Source organism: Macaca nemestrina, chromosome 18 (assembly GCF_043159975.1).
Source record: "Macaca nemestrina isolate mMacNem1 chromosome 18, mMacNem.hap1, whole genome shotgun sequence".
Classification (NCBI taxonomy): domain Eukaryota; kingdom Metazoa; phylum Chordata; class Mammalia; order Primates; family Cercopithecidae; genus Macaca; species Macaca nemestrina.
Window position 1 is genome coordinate 76,168,044 of NC_092142.1, and position 11,218 is coordinate 76,179,261.

General features: G+C 43.3%; 1 long non-coding RNA gene across 1 annotated transcript; it reads right to left on the reverse strand.

Annotated features, from left to right (window-relative positions):
* Window positions 1-2,251: 2,251 nt before the first annotated feature.
* On the reverse strand, window positions 2,252-6,694 carry LOC105491242 (uncharacterized). The gene is made up of 3 exons (XR_011616581.1): window positions 6,563-6,694; window positions 3,434-3,540; window positions 2,252-2,389 (listed from the first exon to the last, which is right to left on the reverse strand). It is a non-coding gene; the product is annotated as an uncharacterized lncRNA (long non-coding RNA).
* Window positions 6,695-11,218: the final 4,524 nt, after the last annotated feature.

Genomic DNA, 11,218 nt, shown 5'->3' on the forward strand with positions numbered 1-11,218 from the left:
TACCTGATAGAGAACATCTGTACCGAAATGCTGTCAATCAGGGTGAATGTTGCACTGCACCACATGGATCCCACTTTGGGAACAGAGGGCTTATTCCTGCAGCTGCATGAAGTACTGCTGCTGCTGGAAAGCTGCCCTCAGTGTGAGTTCCCTTCAGTATCCCCCTCAGCAAGAGTCAAGGCCATTAAAGTTATGCCTCTTCTTGGGGGAGGCCACATGCAATAATCAACTGACTTAGAAGTGTAAAAAAGCCCATCAGTCATGAAGACCTGACCCTCGTGACTGAACATGGGGCAGCTCAGAAGGGTCAAGCCATCTTTAGAACTCTCCATGAGGGTGGCTAATGCTTTCATTGAAATTTCTCCCTCTGCTCAATCCTGCTTCCTTTTTTTCCCCCTTTCTTTCTCTTCCATGGGAGTTGATCCCAAGAACAGTCCCTAATGAACATTCAGAATGCTCATCCTCATTTCACAGTCAGCTTCAGCAGTCAGCTGCAAAAGCTCAGCTCAGCATCTTCTCATGTGGTTTGTCTTCTGTTTCAGTTGTTCAAATAAATAAGAGGTCTGGCTACTGAACTGTACTCATTCATTTATTCTTTCATTCAACAAATATTTAACCACCAGCAACGTGGCAGTGAGTGTAGTAGGCAATACTAGAACTACTGCAATGAAGAAGGATTCTGTTCTAGCCCTCCAGGAGCTAACAGGGAAGAAAGACAATCACATAAAGAATGATGTGATGACTTTATGAAAAGGGTTTTGAAGAACTGCAGGGCACTGCCAGTGAGATTACAGGAGTCTAGTCTAGTCTAGTTTAGAGAAATCAGTAAGATCCTCCGAACATGGTGACATTTAATCTGAGACCTAAAGACTAAGGGAGGAGGGTGTATGGGAGATGGGACAATTCTAAACAGAAGTAACAGCATTAGGCAGAAAGGATATTTGTCTGTTTGAGAAAAAGAAAAGCCTGACTGGCAACCACATAGTGAAAAAAATAACTGAAAATGAGACTTGCACAGATACTATAGGGGCTTATACATTTTTTTGGTACAATTATATGTATGAAGTAGTTATATAATGTGGCTTGGACTGATACTGTTTCACATTATTTAATTCTACCAAGAATTGTGTGCATCGTTTGCCATTCCCTCCCGCCTTTTTTTTTTTTTTTTTTTTTTTGATACAGAGGTTTGCTCTTGTTGCCTAGGCTGGAGTATAGTGGCGCGATCTTGGCTCACTGCACCTCCGCCTCCCAGGTTCAAGTGATTCTCCTGCTTCAGCCTCCTGAGTAGCTGGGATTACAGGCGCCCACCACCATACCTGGCTAATTTTTGTATTTTTAGTAGAGACGGGGTTTCACGAGGCTGGCCAGACTGGTCTCAAACCCTTGACTTCAGGTAATCACCCCGCCTCCTAAAGTGCTGGGATTACAGGCGTGAGCCACCGCGCCCCGTCTTTTTCCCCTTTTTTTAATAGATGGGTGAGGAAACCTAATTTCTGAGAGATAGTGTGTTTTGTTCAAGGTCAAAAAACAGCTCAAAGAAGACAAATGAGCCCACTTGGATCCAAAATCTATATACCTTCTATTATATCATATGAGAGTCCTCTGACTGCCTTTAGGGAAATGATGTTTTCCATTTGAGTCAATGGAAGCTATAGCTTTACAGAGTAATGACCTTTACCTTATACCCTATTTTAATTCCCTTTAAGCCTGAGGGCCCTTGAATGGTTGGTGTCTACCAAAATGAAGCTGAAAAACAATTACCAAAATGTACTAATGACCTCCATGCTGTAAAACTATTCACGAGCTAGGCCATGGCCAGACTTCTCTAACAAATCCACATCATCCATTTCAAAATTTTAAATTACATTGATGGCTCCTTAGCTCTGATATGTCACTTTATTTATTTATTTATTTAGAGACAGAATTTTGGTCTTGTTACCCAGGCTGGAGTGCAGTGGCACAATCTTGGCTCACCACAACCTCTGCCTCCCGGGTTCAAGCAGTTCTCCTGTCTCAACCTCTGGAGTAACTGAAATTACAGACTTGTGCAACCATGCATAGCTAATTTTCTGTAGTTTTTAAATTTTTTTAATTTTTTTTTGGTAGGGACAGGGTTTCTCCATGGTGGTCAGGCTGGTCTCAAACTCCCGACCTCAGGTGATCTGCCCACCTCAGCCTCACAAAGTGCTGGGATTACAGGTGTGAGCCACTGTGCCTGGCCTGATATGTCACTTTTAAAATTCCAAAGGCCCTTTTCCATGAAAGGATCCAGGAATTACTGGCTTTCTGTCCCCTTCACGGTCCTTTGTTCATTTTGCCAAACTAGGGTTGCCATTAGAATGGTTCACTGAAGCGCATTCATTCTGGACATTGCCCAGGTGTCCTGCTGTGAAGAAAATTGATATTTTTATTGTGGCTCCTTGAGTTTGCATTGCAAAGACAAGTATTTTTGAAATTTTGAAATAGAACTTACAATACTGTGTTAAATTCCTAGTGCTTATTTCCTCATATCTACTGGCTGTGTTCTCACGTCCATCTTTGTCTTTTCCAGAGCACCACTATCCTAGCTCACATTGGCATTGCCACTTGCATGGCTACGGAAGAACTTTATTTCTCACTCTGCCTCTAGTCTTGTTTATTTCCATTTATCAATCACATTGCAGTCAGAACTAATTCACTCTTAGCTCTTTACTACTCTGGTTTCCCATGAACTACAGCGTCAAATCCAGAAACTTTATTCCAGAATGCAAGGCCCTCTTTGATGGTCTTATGTGAACCTACCTTTCCTACCTGGCAGAATAGATGGCCAAGAACCAAACGACCCTCAGTGAAGCCCCACATTGTAACTCCTAACATCACCCTTAGAGATTATGTCAGAAGCGTTTGAACCAGAGTGACTCCATCTTGAATAAGGCCTGGGTAAAATAAGACTGAGACTTTGCTGGGCTGTATTCTGAGGAGGTTAGGCAGTTTAAGTTACAGGATGAGATAGGAGGTCAAAGATCACATACATCCCACTACTACCTCCCACCACTCTGGACCCCAGCTTGTCTACCCTCAACTCATGCAAGGCAAGATTTCTTCACGAATATGACTTTTCTCCCTGCATTGTGTTTATTCTGATTGTATTTTATCTTCAAACACCAGAATTTATTCATTTTAAAGTGCCCCTTTACCATACAGCATTCCTTGACCTCTCAGAGCAGCCTCTATTTCCTCTGTGTTTCATTATCAAACTACTTGTACCATTTCTAGATGAAGTATGATCATTGATGTTACACACCTTTGTATGCTGGCTGAGAGCTTACATTCTAAGGGATGAGGACGTACCTTATTAATTTTCATATTATCTCATAGAATAATAAGTATGACAAGTTACTGAGTAATTGCTATAAGAGGAGAACACCTTTGGAGCATCTAACCAACTCACCAAGACTTTTAAAAAATCATCTCCCTCCATCAACAGCACTACATGGTGTTAATATTCTCAACAGTCATGTCGCCAAACGTAATCTTGTTCAATTCACTTGCAGGCATCTGAAGATTACGGAATTTAAAAATAAAATGTAATCGCTCATGTGCTTAGTGGCAGGCCCTCTGCTTAATGTTATTACATAAGCATCAGTCATTCAGGTATGGTCTTATTCCATTGTGTCATTATGGGTCTTATAGACATTAAAATAATAATAGGGTGTATGTGTGTGATAAACATCTTTGGAGAGCAAATTAAAACATTTAGATGAAATGGACACATTTCTTGAAACACGCAAATCCCTTAAACTGATGCAGAAGGAAACAGAAAATCTAAATAGCTCTATACCTAAATAGTTATTTGGAAAAAGTTAAAATTGGGTCCATGTCTCACCATTCACCACAAGAACAAGCGAATAAAGGATCTAATGTAATAATATGACAGCATACAAGTGCTAGATGGAAACACGGGTGAATTTCTCTTTATTCTGATGTAGGAAAAGGCATTCTGGCTATGACTCAAAACCCAGAGGTGATAACTTTGACTACATAAAAAATTTTGCATGGAAAGAAATACCACAAATGTTCAAAAATATGTTACATATATTATGGATAAAGATTTAACATCTATAATATATAAAAAAAACTCTTGAAAGAATAAATTTCAAAAACGAGGATTCTTTATAAACAGCAAGAATCAAGATTACTTATGCAGAATTATAAATATGTAAAAATAACAGCGAAATAATGAAAAGGAAATAAACTAATTCTTTTTTTTTTCAGACGGAGTTTCACTCTTGTCACCCAGGCTGGAGTGTGATGGTGCCATCTCAGCTCGCTGTAACCTCTGCCTCCTGGGTTCAAATGATTCTCTTGCCTCAGCCTCCCAAGCAGCTGGGATAAAAGGCACCTGCCACCACACCTGGCTAATTTTTTGTATCTTTAGTAGAGACGGGGCTTCACTATGTTGGGCAAGCTGGTCTCAAACTCCTGACCTCAGGTGATCTGCCTGTCTCAGTCTCCCAAAGTGCTATAGTTATGAAATAATGACAATTGCTGCTTTGTTCCTTTTTTCTACTTCTCTGTCTTTTTGAAATACACTAAGTCCATATTTCTTTTATAAGCAAGTAGATATTATTATAATAAAAAACAATGTTAAAAGACACAAAGAGATACTACTACAGGCTCACTAATGTGTAAAAATATTAATACACATTGCCGGGAGGATGTAAAATAACCAGAACACTCAAACATTGCTGGTAGAAGCACAAAGTGGTGCAAACACTTTGAAAAACTGGTAGTTTCTTCTAAATTTAAACACACATTTACCATATGATTCAGAAATTCCCCTCCGAGGTATTTACCCAAGAGAAATGAAAATACATCGCTTCATTAAAAATTATACGTAAGGCCGGGCACGGTGGCTCAAGCCTGTAATCCCAGCACTTTGGGAGGCCAAGACGGGCGATCACGAAGTCAGGAGATCGAGACCATCCTGGCTAACACGGTGAAACCCCGTCTCTACTAAAAATACAAAAAATCAGCCGGGCGTGGTGGCGGGCGCCTGTAGTCCCAGCTACTCGGGAGGCTGAGGCTGGGAATGGCTTGAACTCGAGAGCTGGACGTTGCAGTGAGCCAGGATCGCGCCACTGCGCTCCAGCCTGGGCGACATACCAAGACTCCGTTTAAAAAAACAAAAAAGTATACGTAAATGTTCGTAGCACATTTTACTAACAGTTGCCCCAAACCGGAAACAACCATTGTAATTAGAGTTTGAAATCAGTATGCTCCACATTCAGGCCACTATCATAACCACAAAGATAATGGGAAAATAGAGCAGGAAAATACTTTGATATACTTAATTTCTGTGGAAAAAAAAAACAGGATGTTTTTCTGATGTCTGTTTCTTGGAGACAAGTAATTGTTCCTCTCATTATGGCCTCAGACGAGAAACAAAGCAAATAAGAAATGAGATCGTTCTAATTCTTCTATATATTTGCCCAAATCTTAAGTCACAGAGTAAATAAGATTCTCGGGCATGGATGAAAATAGGGCTACTTTGTCAAAAGTGGAGTAGAAAAAAGAGATGCTTCCTCGCAGATGAGAAAGAGCTTCCTCTGGGTTGGGAAGGGAGTGAGGCAGGAAAGAAGCCAGGTGGTCTGTGACCCCGGACTTGGAGGAGGAGTCCCAGGTTTATGCAGTGTTTTCAAAGAAGTCGCAAGACTGAAAGAGACCTGCCCAGTGGACATATTTATATAAACATGGGATTGTCAAAGAACCACCCCCCCCAGTCCTGCATACACCATGGAAATGTTCAAGGACCTCTTAAAGGTCCAGAATTCTCAGATCTCTCAAAAATCACCTGGCAGAATAGATAACCAAGAACCAAACGACCCTCAGTGAAGCCCCACCCCATAACTCCTAACATCACCCTCAGAGGTTATGTCAGAGGCGTTTGAACCAGAGCAACTCCATCTTGAATAGGGGCTGGGTAAAATAAGGCTGAGACTTTGCTGGGCTGTATTTCGAGGAGGTTAGGCATTTTAAGTCACAGGATGAGATAGGAGGTCAAAGATCACAAACACCTTACTGATAAAACAGCTTGCAGTCAAGAAGCTGGCCAAAACCCACCAAAACAAGATGACATCCAAAGTGACCTCTGGTCGTCCTCACTGATCATTATACGTTAATTATAATGCATTGCCATACTAAAACACACTCCCACCAATGCCATTACAGTTTACAAATGCTACAGCAATGTCAGGGAGTTACCCTATATGGACTAAAAAGGGGAGGAACCCTCAGTTCTGGGAACTGCCTACACCTTACCCAAAAAACTCACGAATAATTCACCCCTTGTTTAGCATGTAATCAAGAAGTTAACACTAAGTCTGAGCAGCTGAGAGGCCCAGGCCGCTGCTCTGCCTATGGAGTAGCCCTTCTTTATTCCTTTACTTTCCTAATAAACTTGCTTTCGCTTTATGGATTCACCTCTAATTCTTTCCCGCGGGAGACCCAAGAACCCTCTCTTGGGGTCTGGTTCAGGACCCCTCTCCGGTAACAGTTGGGGCATATAATTACCACCCACCTGTCAAGATGTGGGCCCCCCAAAATACATTGTTTTAAAAATTAAAGCTGAAACGGTTTGGATTTGTGTTCCCGCCCAAATCTCCAACGTCGAATTGGAGGAGGGGCCTGGTGGGAGGTGATTGGATCTTGCGCGTGAGCGTCCCGCTTGCTGTTCTCGCGATACTGAGTTCTCAGGTGATCTGATCTTTTAAACGTGTGTGGCACTTCACGCTTCTCACTCACTCTCCTGCTCCGCCGTGGTACGAGGGTGCTTGCTTCCTCTTCTGCCATGATTTTAAGTTTCCTGAAGCCTCCCAGCCATGCTTCCAGTTAAGTCTGCGGAACGGTGAGTCAATGAAACCTCTTTTCTTCATAGGTTACCCCGTCTCAGGTAGTTCCCTATAACAAGGGGAGAACGGACTGATACAGAGTATAGCTTTTTTCACACCTAGTTGGACTGAGATTCATACTGGCTACATATACATGGCAGGTGTCTTCATTTTAACCTAGGAGGATGTTTGAGGAATGATTAACACTGGTTTCCCTTGGGAAGACAGGATGAGGAGATAGACTTTTTCTTCATTTCATGCCATTCTCTTTAAGTTAATACATGTTAAGACTTTAAATAATTTTTTTAAAAAACCAAAAGGAGAGGATTATGAATTGCTTTTTGTTTTAGTATTTATGTGTTTAATTTGTTCTATAAGTACACACAAAGCCAAGTGAAAAGGTTCTAATAGAGGTTTGGGTGTGTAGGGCTTTAAGTGGCTTCTATTTTGCAAGGTTTCTATGAGGTTAAACAGTAAATATAACAGTATATATTGCTTTAGAATACATATTTGTTTACATGCATAAATAACATGGAAAAATTACTTTCTGGTAAAGTTGCTTAATTCCTACCACTGACAACAACATCTTCACATAATTTGCTTCAGAATCATGCAGGCACCTCAAAGACCAGAAAGAGAACAAGCAGCACAGGGTGGTTTGTGAAGTGCAGCAGGGTGCGCACCGTGGCTCACGCCTGTAATCCCAGCACTTTTGGAAGCTGATGCAGGAGAATCCCTTGAGGCCAGGAGTTTGAGACCAGCCTGGGCAACACAGTGAGACCCTCACCCCCACCATCTCTGCAAAATGTATATTTTTAAAATTGGCTGGGCGTGGTGGTGTGCACTTGTGGTCCCCGCTACCCAACAGGCTGGGGCGTCAGGATCACTTGAGCCCAGGGAGATCCAGGCTGCAGTGAGTCGTGATTGTGCCACTGCACTCCAGCCTGGGTGACAGAACAAGACAACAACAAAAAACCCAACCACCCCCTCCCCAGACACACACACAAAAGTGCGGTGGTAAAGATTTGTGTAGGGGAAGGCGGCCCGGAGGATGTCATCAGGGCCTCTGCTGGCAGCCAACTTGTATTTCCTGTGTGTTTTCATGCCTCCCAAAAGTGGGCCCTGGGAATTCGGGCGAAAGTGGCCCGGCCCTTGTGGCTCCTAACCTAGAACGCTGAACGTTCTGGAGATTTGCTGAATGCAACTCTCACCAGGAGATGGCAGCGTCGGCTCAGAGATGCTCCAAGCTGTCCCAACCGCCTTGTGAAGCCACGCAATATGGTCTGGGAACACCAGAGGGCACCACGGCTTCGCGGCTGGGCGCTGAGCTGGGCTGGCTCCGAGGCTTGCTTTGCAGAGCCTCCTGTCTCCGCTCCTCAACCCACATGTGCGGCTACTCACAAAGAGCGCCCTGTTACTGTCCACGTAGGTGTGACTACTCTGTGTAGACACACACCGCCAGACACAAGACTTCCAAGCTGAGACGAGGCCACTGAGCCACCAATTCCAAGGCTGGGAGGGAGTTGCCATCTCTTTAGAACCTCTTTTATACTTAAGCCACCGCGGGGAAAAAGCAAAGAAGTAGGACGAATTGCATGCATGCTTCAGTATACTCAGCACGGTGGCCACCGATGCGCACACTAAAAGATCATATCTATCCACACAGATGTGTACTTTGACATGAGAAAGTAATTTTATCCTTGACCCCGCCCCTTAATACTCTAGGGGATTGATTTACCAGGTGGCAGAAAAGAGATGCTATCCCAAATTTGTCTAATTCTAAATCATCCCTTCTTGTTACAGCCCTGACTTCCCCTGCAGCGCTGGAACAAGAGAAAATTCACTGGAAATGAAATTCAGTGTCACTTGTAATTTTTTTTTTTTTTTTTTTTTTTTGACAGGGTGTTGCTCTGTTGCCCAAGCTGGAGTACAGTGCCACGATTTTGGCTCACTGCAGCCTCGACCTCCACATACCTGGGAGGTCGGGGGATCAAGCGATCCTTCTGCCTCAACCCCCACCTAGCTGGGACCACAGGCACACACCACCATGCCCCGCTAATTTTTTTTTTTCTTTTTTTCTTTTTTTTTGTTGTAGAGGCAGGATCTCACCATGTTGTCCAGGCTGGTCTCAAACTCCTGGACTCAAGTGATGCGCCTGCCTCACCCTCCCAAAGTGTTGGAATTACAGGCATGAACCACTGTGCCTGGCCTTTTTTTTTTTTTTTTTCTTTTCCAAATAGATCACTATTGAACTAAATAATTTTACCAATTGCTAAATAGAAGCTTTTCTACCAAAAGCAAGTTCTGGTTAAGTGAAATATAATATGGAATTCTGGCCTGGTGTAGATTCTTCCCCTGGGAATTATTCTCTGACTTCCGCAGTTATACTACATTTCACACACCCATGCTTCTACTGCCTGCTTTTCCCACCAGACCGAAGCCCTGGGAAGGACAGGACAGAGCCTGTCTCGGTCACTGTCATACTCCCAGCTGGCATCTACTTTAGCACACACCATCCGTGGAAAGAATTTTCTGCTTATGTGTTAATATGTCATCAGTCCTTCACGTGTTTACCCATCCCTTCACCTGGCTACCCGTTTCACTATAGGATCATGATGTGTGGGACAGTTTTTCTCCTTAAACGATATACACTCTGCCTCTGTGTCTATGTTCTGTTCATAGGTCTACATCTGATCACTAAGAGCCCTTCAAACCTTCCCATAAGCATTGCATAATATGGTCTCTTGGAATCACAATAGCACCGAGAAAGTACAATTACCATATACGTTCTAAAACAAGGCTAAGGCCTCACAGCTTGTAATCTCAGCACTTTAGGAAGCTGAGGCAAGTGGATCGCTTCAGGCCAGGGGTTTGAAACCAGCCTGGGCAACATAGGGAGACCCTTTCTCTACAAAAATTAAAAAATGAGCGTGGTGGTACATGCCTGTAGTCCCAGTTATTTAGGAGGCGGAAGCTGAGGTGAAATAATCGCTTGGGCCCAGGTGGTTGAGGCTGCAGTGAGACAAGACCCTGTCACTGCACTCTAGCCTGGGCAACAGGGTGAGACTCTGTCTCAAAAGAAAAATAAAATAGAACAAGAGTAGATGAAACATGCTGTGCTTGTTCCCTAAAATGTTAATAAGTAAAACAAAGTGCCTATTCTCAGGTAGAGGTGAGATGTGAATGAATGCTGACCCAGGAGTCTTTTTCACCCGGGTGACTGCTGGCTGCAAGGCCTGTATAATCAGCAAAACAAAGCTATGTGGTAAATCAACATGAGCTTAAAGTGACATTAACAAAAGAAAAAAGATCCGAAGCCATGAATGTAACGATTTTTCTCTACTCTGCCTTGGTCCGACCACTCTTGGTGGTGCTAAGGTTTTGTTGCTAAACTTCACAGGTGTTTTGAGCGATTGAAAAATTGTCAGGAGAAGGCTCTGGATGGTCAAGTACTATCCCAGGCCAGATGTTCCCAAGGCCCTGAGCTGTTTTTTATACTGTAGGCTGAAGAAGAGATGACTTGCAGAGAGCTTCACACCTGTGTTCAAATACGCACATACTCGGGGAAGGTTTGAAGGGCTCTTAGTGATCAGATGTAGACCTATGAACAGAACATAGACACAGAGGCAGAGCGTATATCGTTTAAGGAGAAACATTGTCACACATATCATGATCCTGTAGTGAAACGGGTACCGTGGTGGAAGGATCGGTAAACACGTGAAGGACTGAGGAGATACTAACACATAAGCAGAAAATTCTTTCCACGGATGGTGTGTGCTAAAGTAGATGCTGGGAGTATGACAGTGACCGAGGCAGGCTCTGTCCTGTCCTTCCCAGGGCTTCGGTCTTGTGGGAAAAGCAGGCATTAGAAGCATGGGTGCGTGAAATGTAGTATAACTGCGGAAGTCAGAGAATAATTCCCAGGGGAAGGTTGTCTAATCTGTGACCTGAAAAGTGAGCGAATAGGAGTGATTTAGATAAAGAGGGCGGGAGAAAGAGGATTTTCCCATGGTAATAATCTGCCTTCCCAAACACAAAGGTATCTGTGACTTCCTATACGCATGTGACTTTTCCAAAACACCAAGAAAAATGTCCTAACCAACTATCCCAAAATTTTGTGATTGAAAACCACGACCATGTATTTGCTGATGATTCTGAAGCTTGGGCTGGGCCTGGGTGGTTCCTCTCTTGGCTTACCTGGGGCCCCACATAGGGCGGTCATAATATGTTAGATCAACTTGGGTAAATGGTCCAAGTTTCTGGCAGTGGATACTGGCATTGTCTGGGTCACCTTCATTCGTTCCACCTGTTCTCTTACCCTCTAGTAGACTAGACAATTTCTTTCA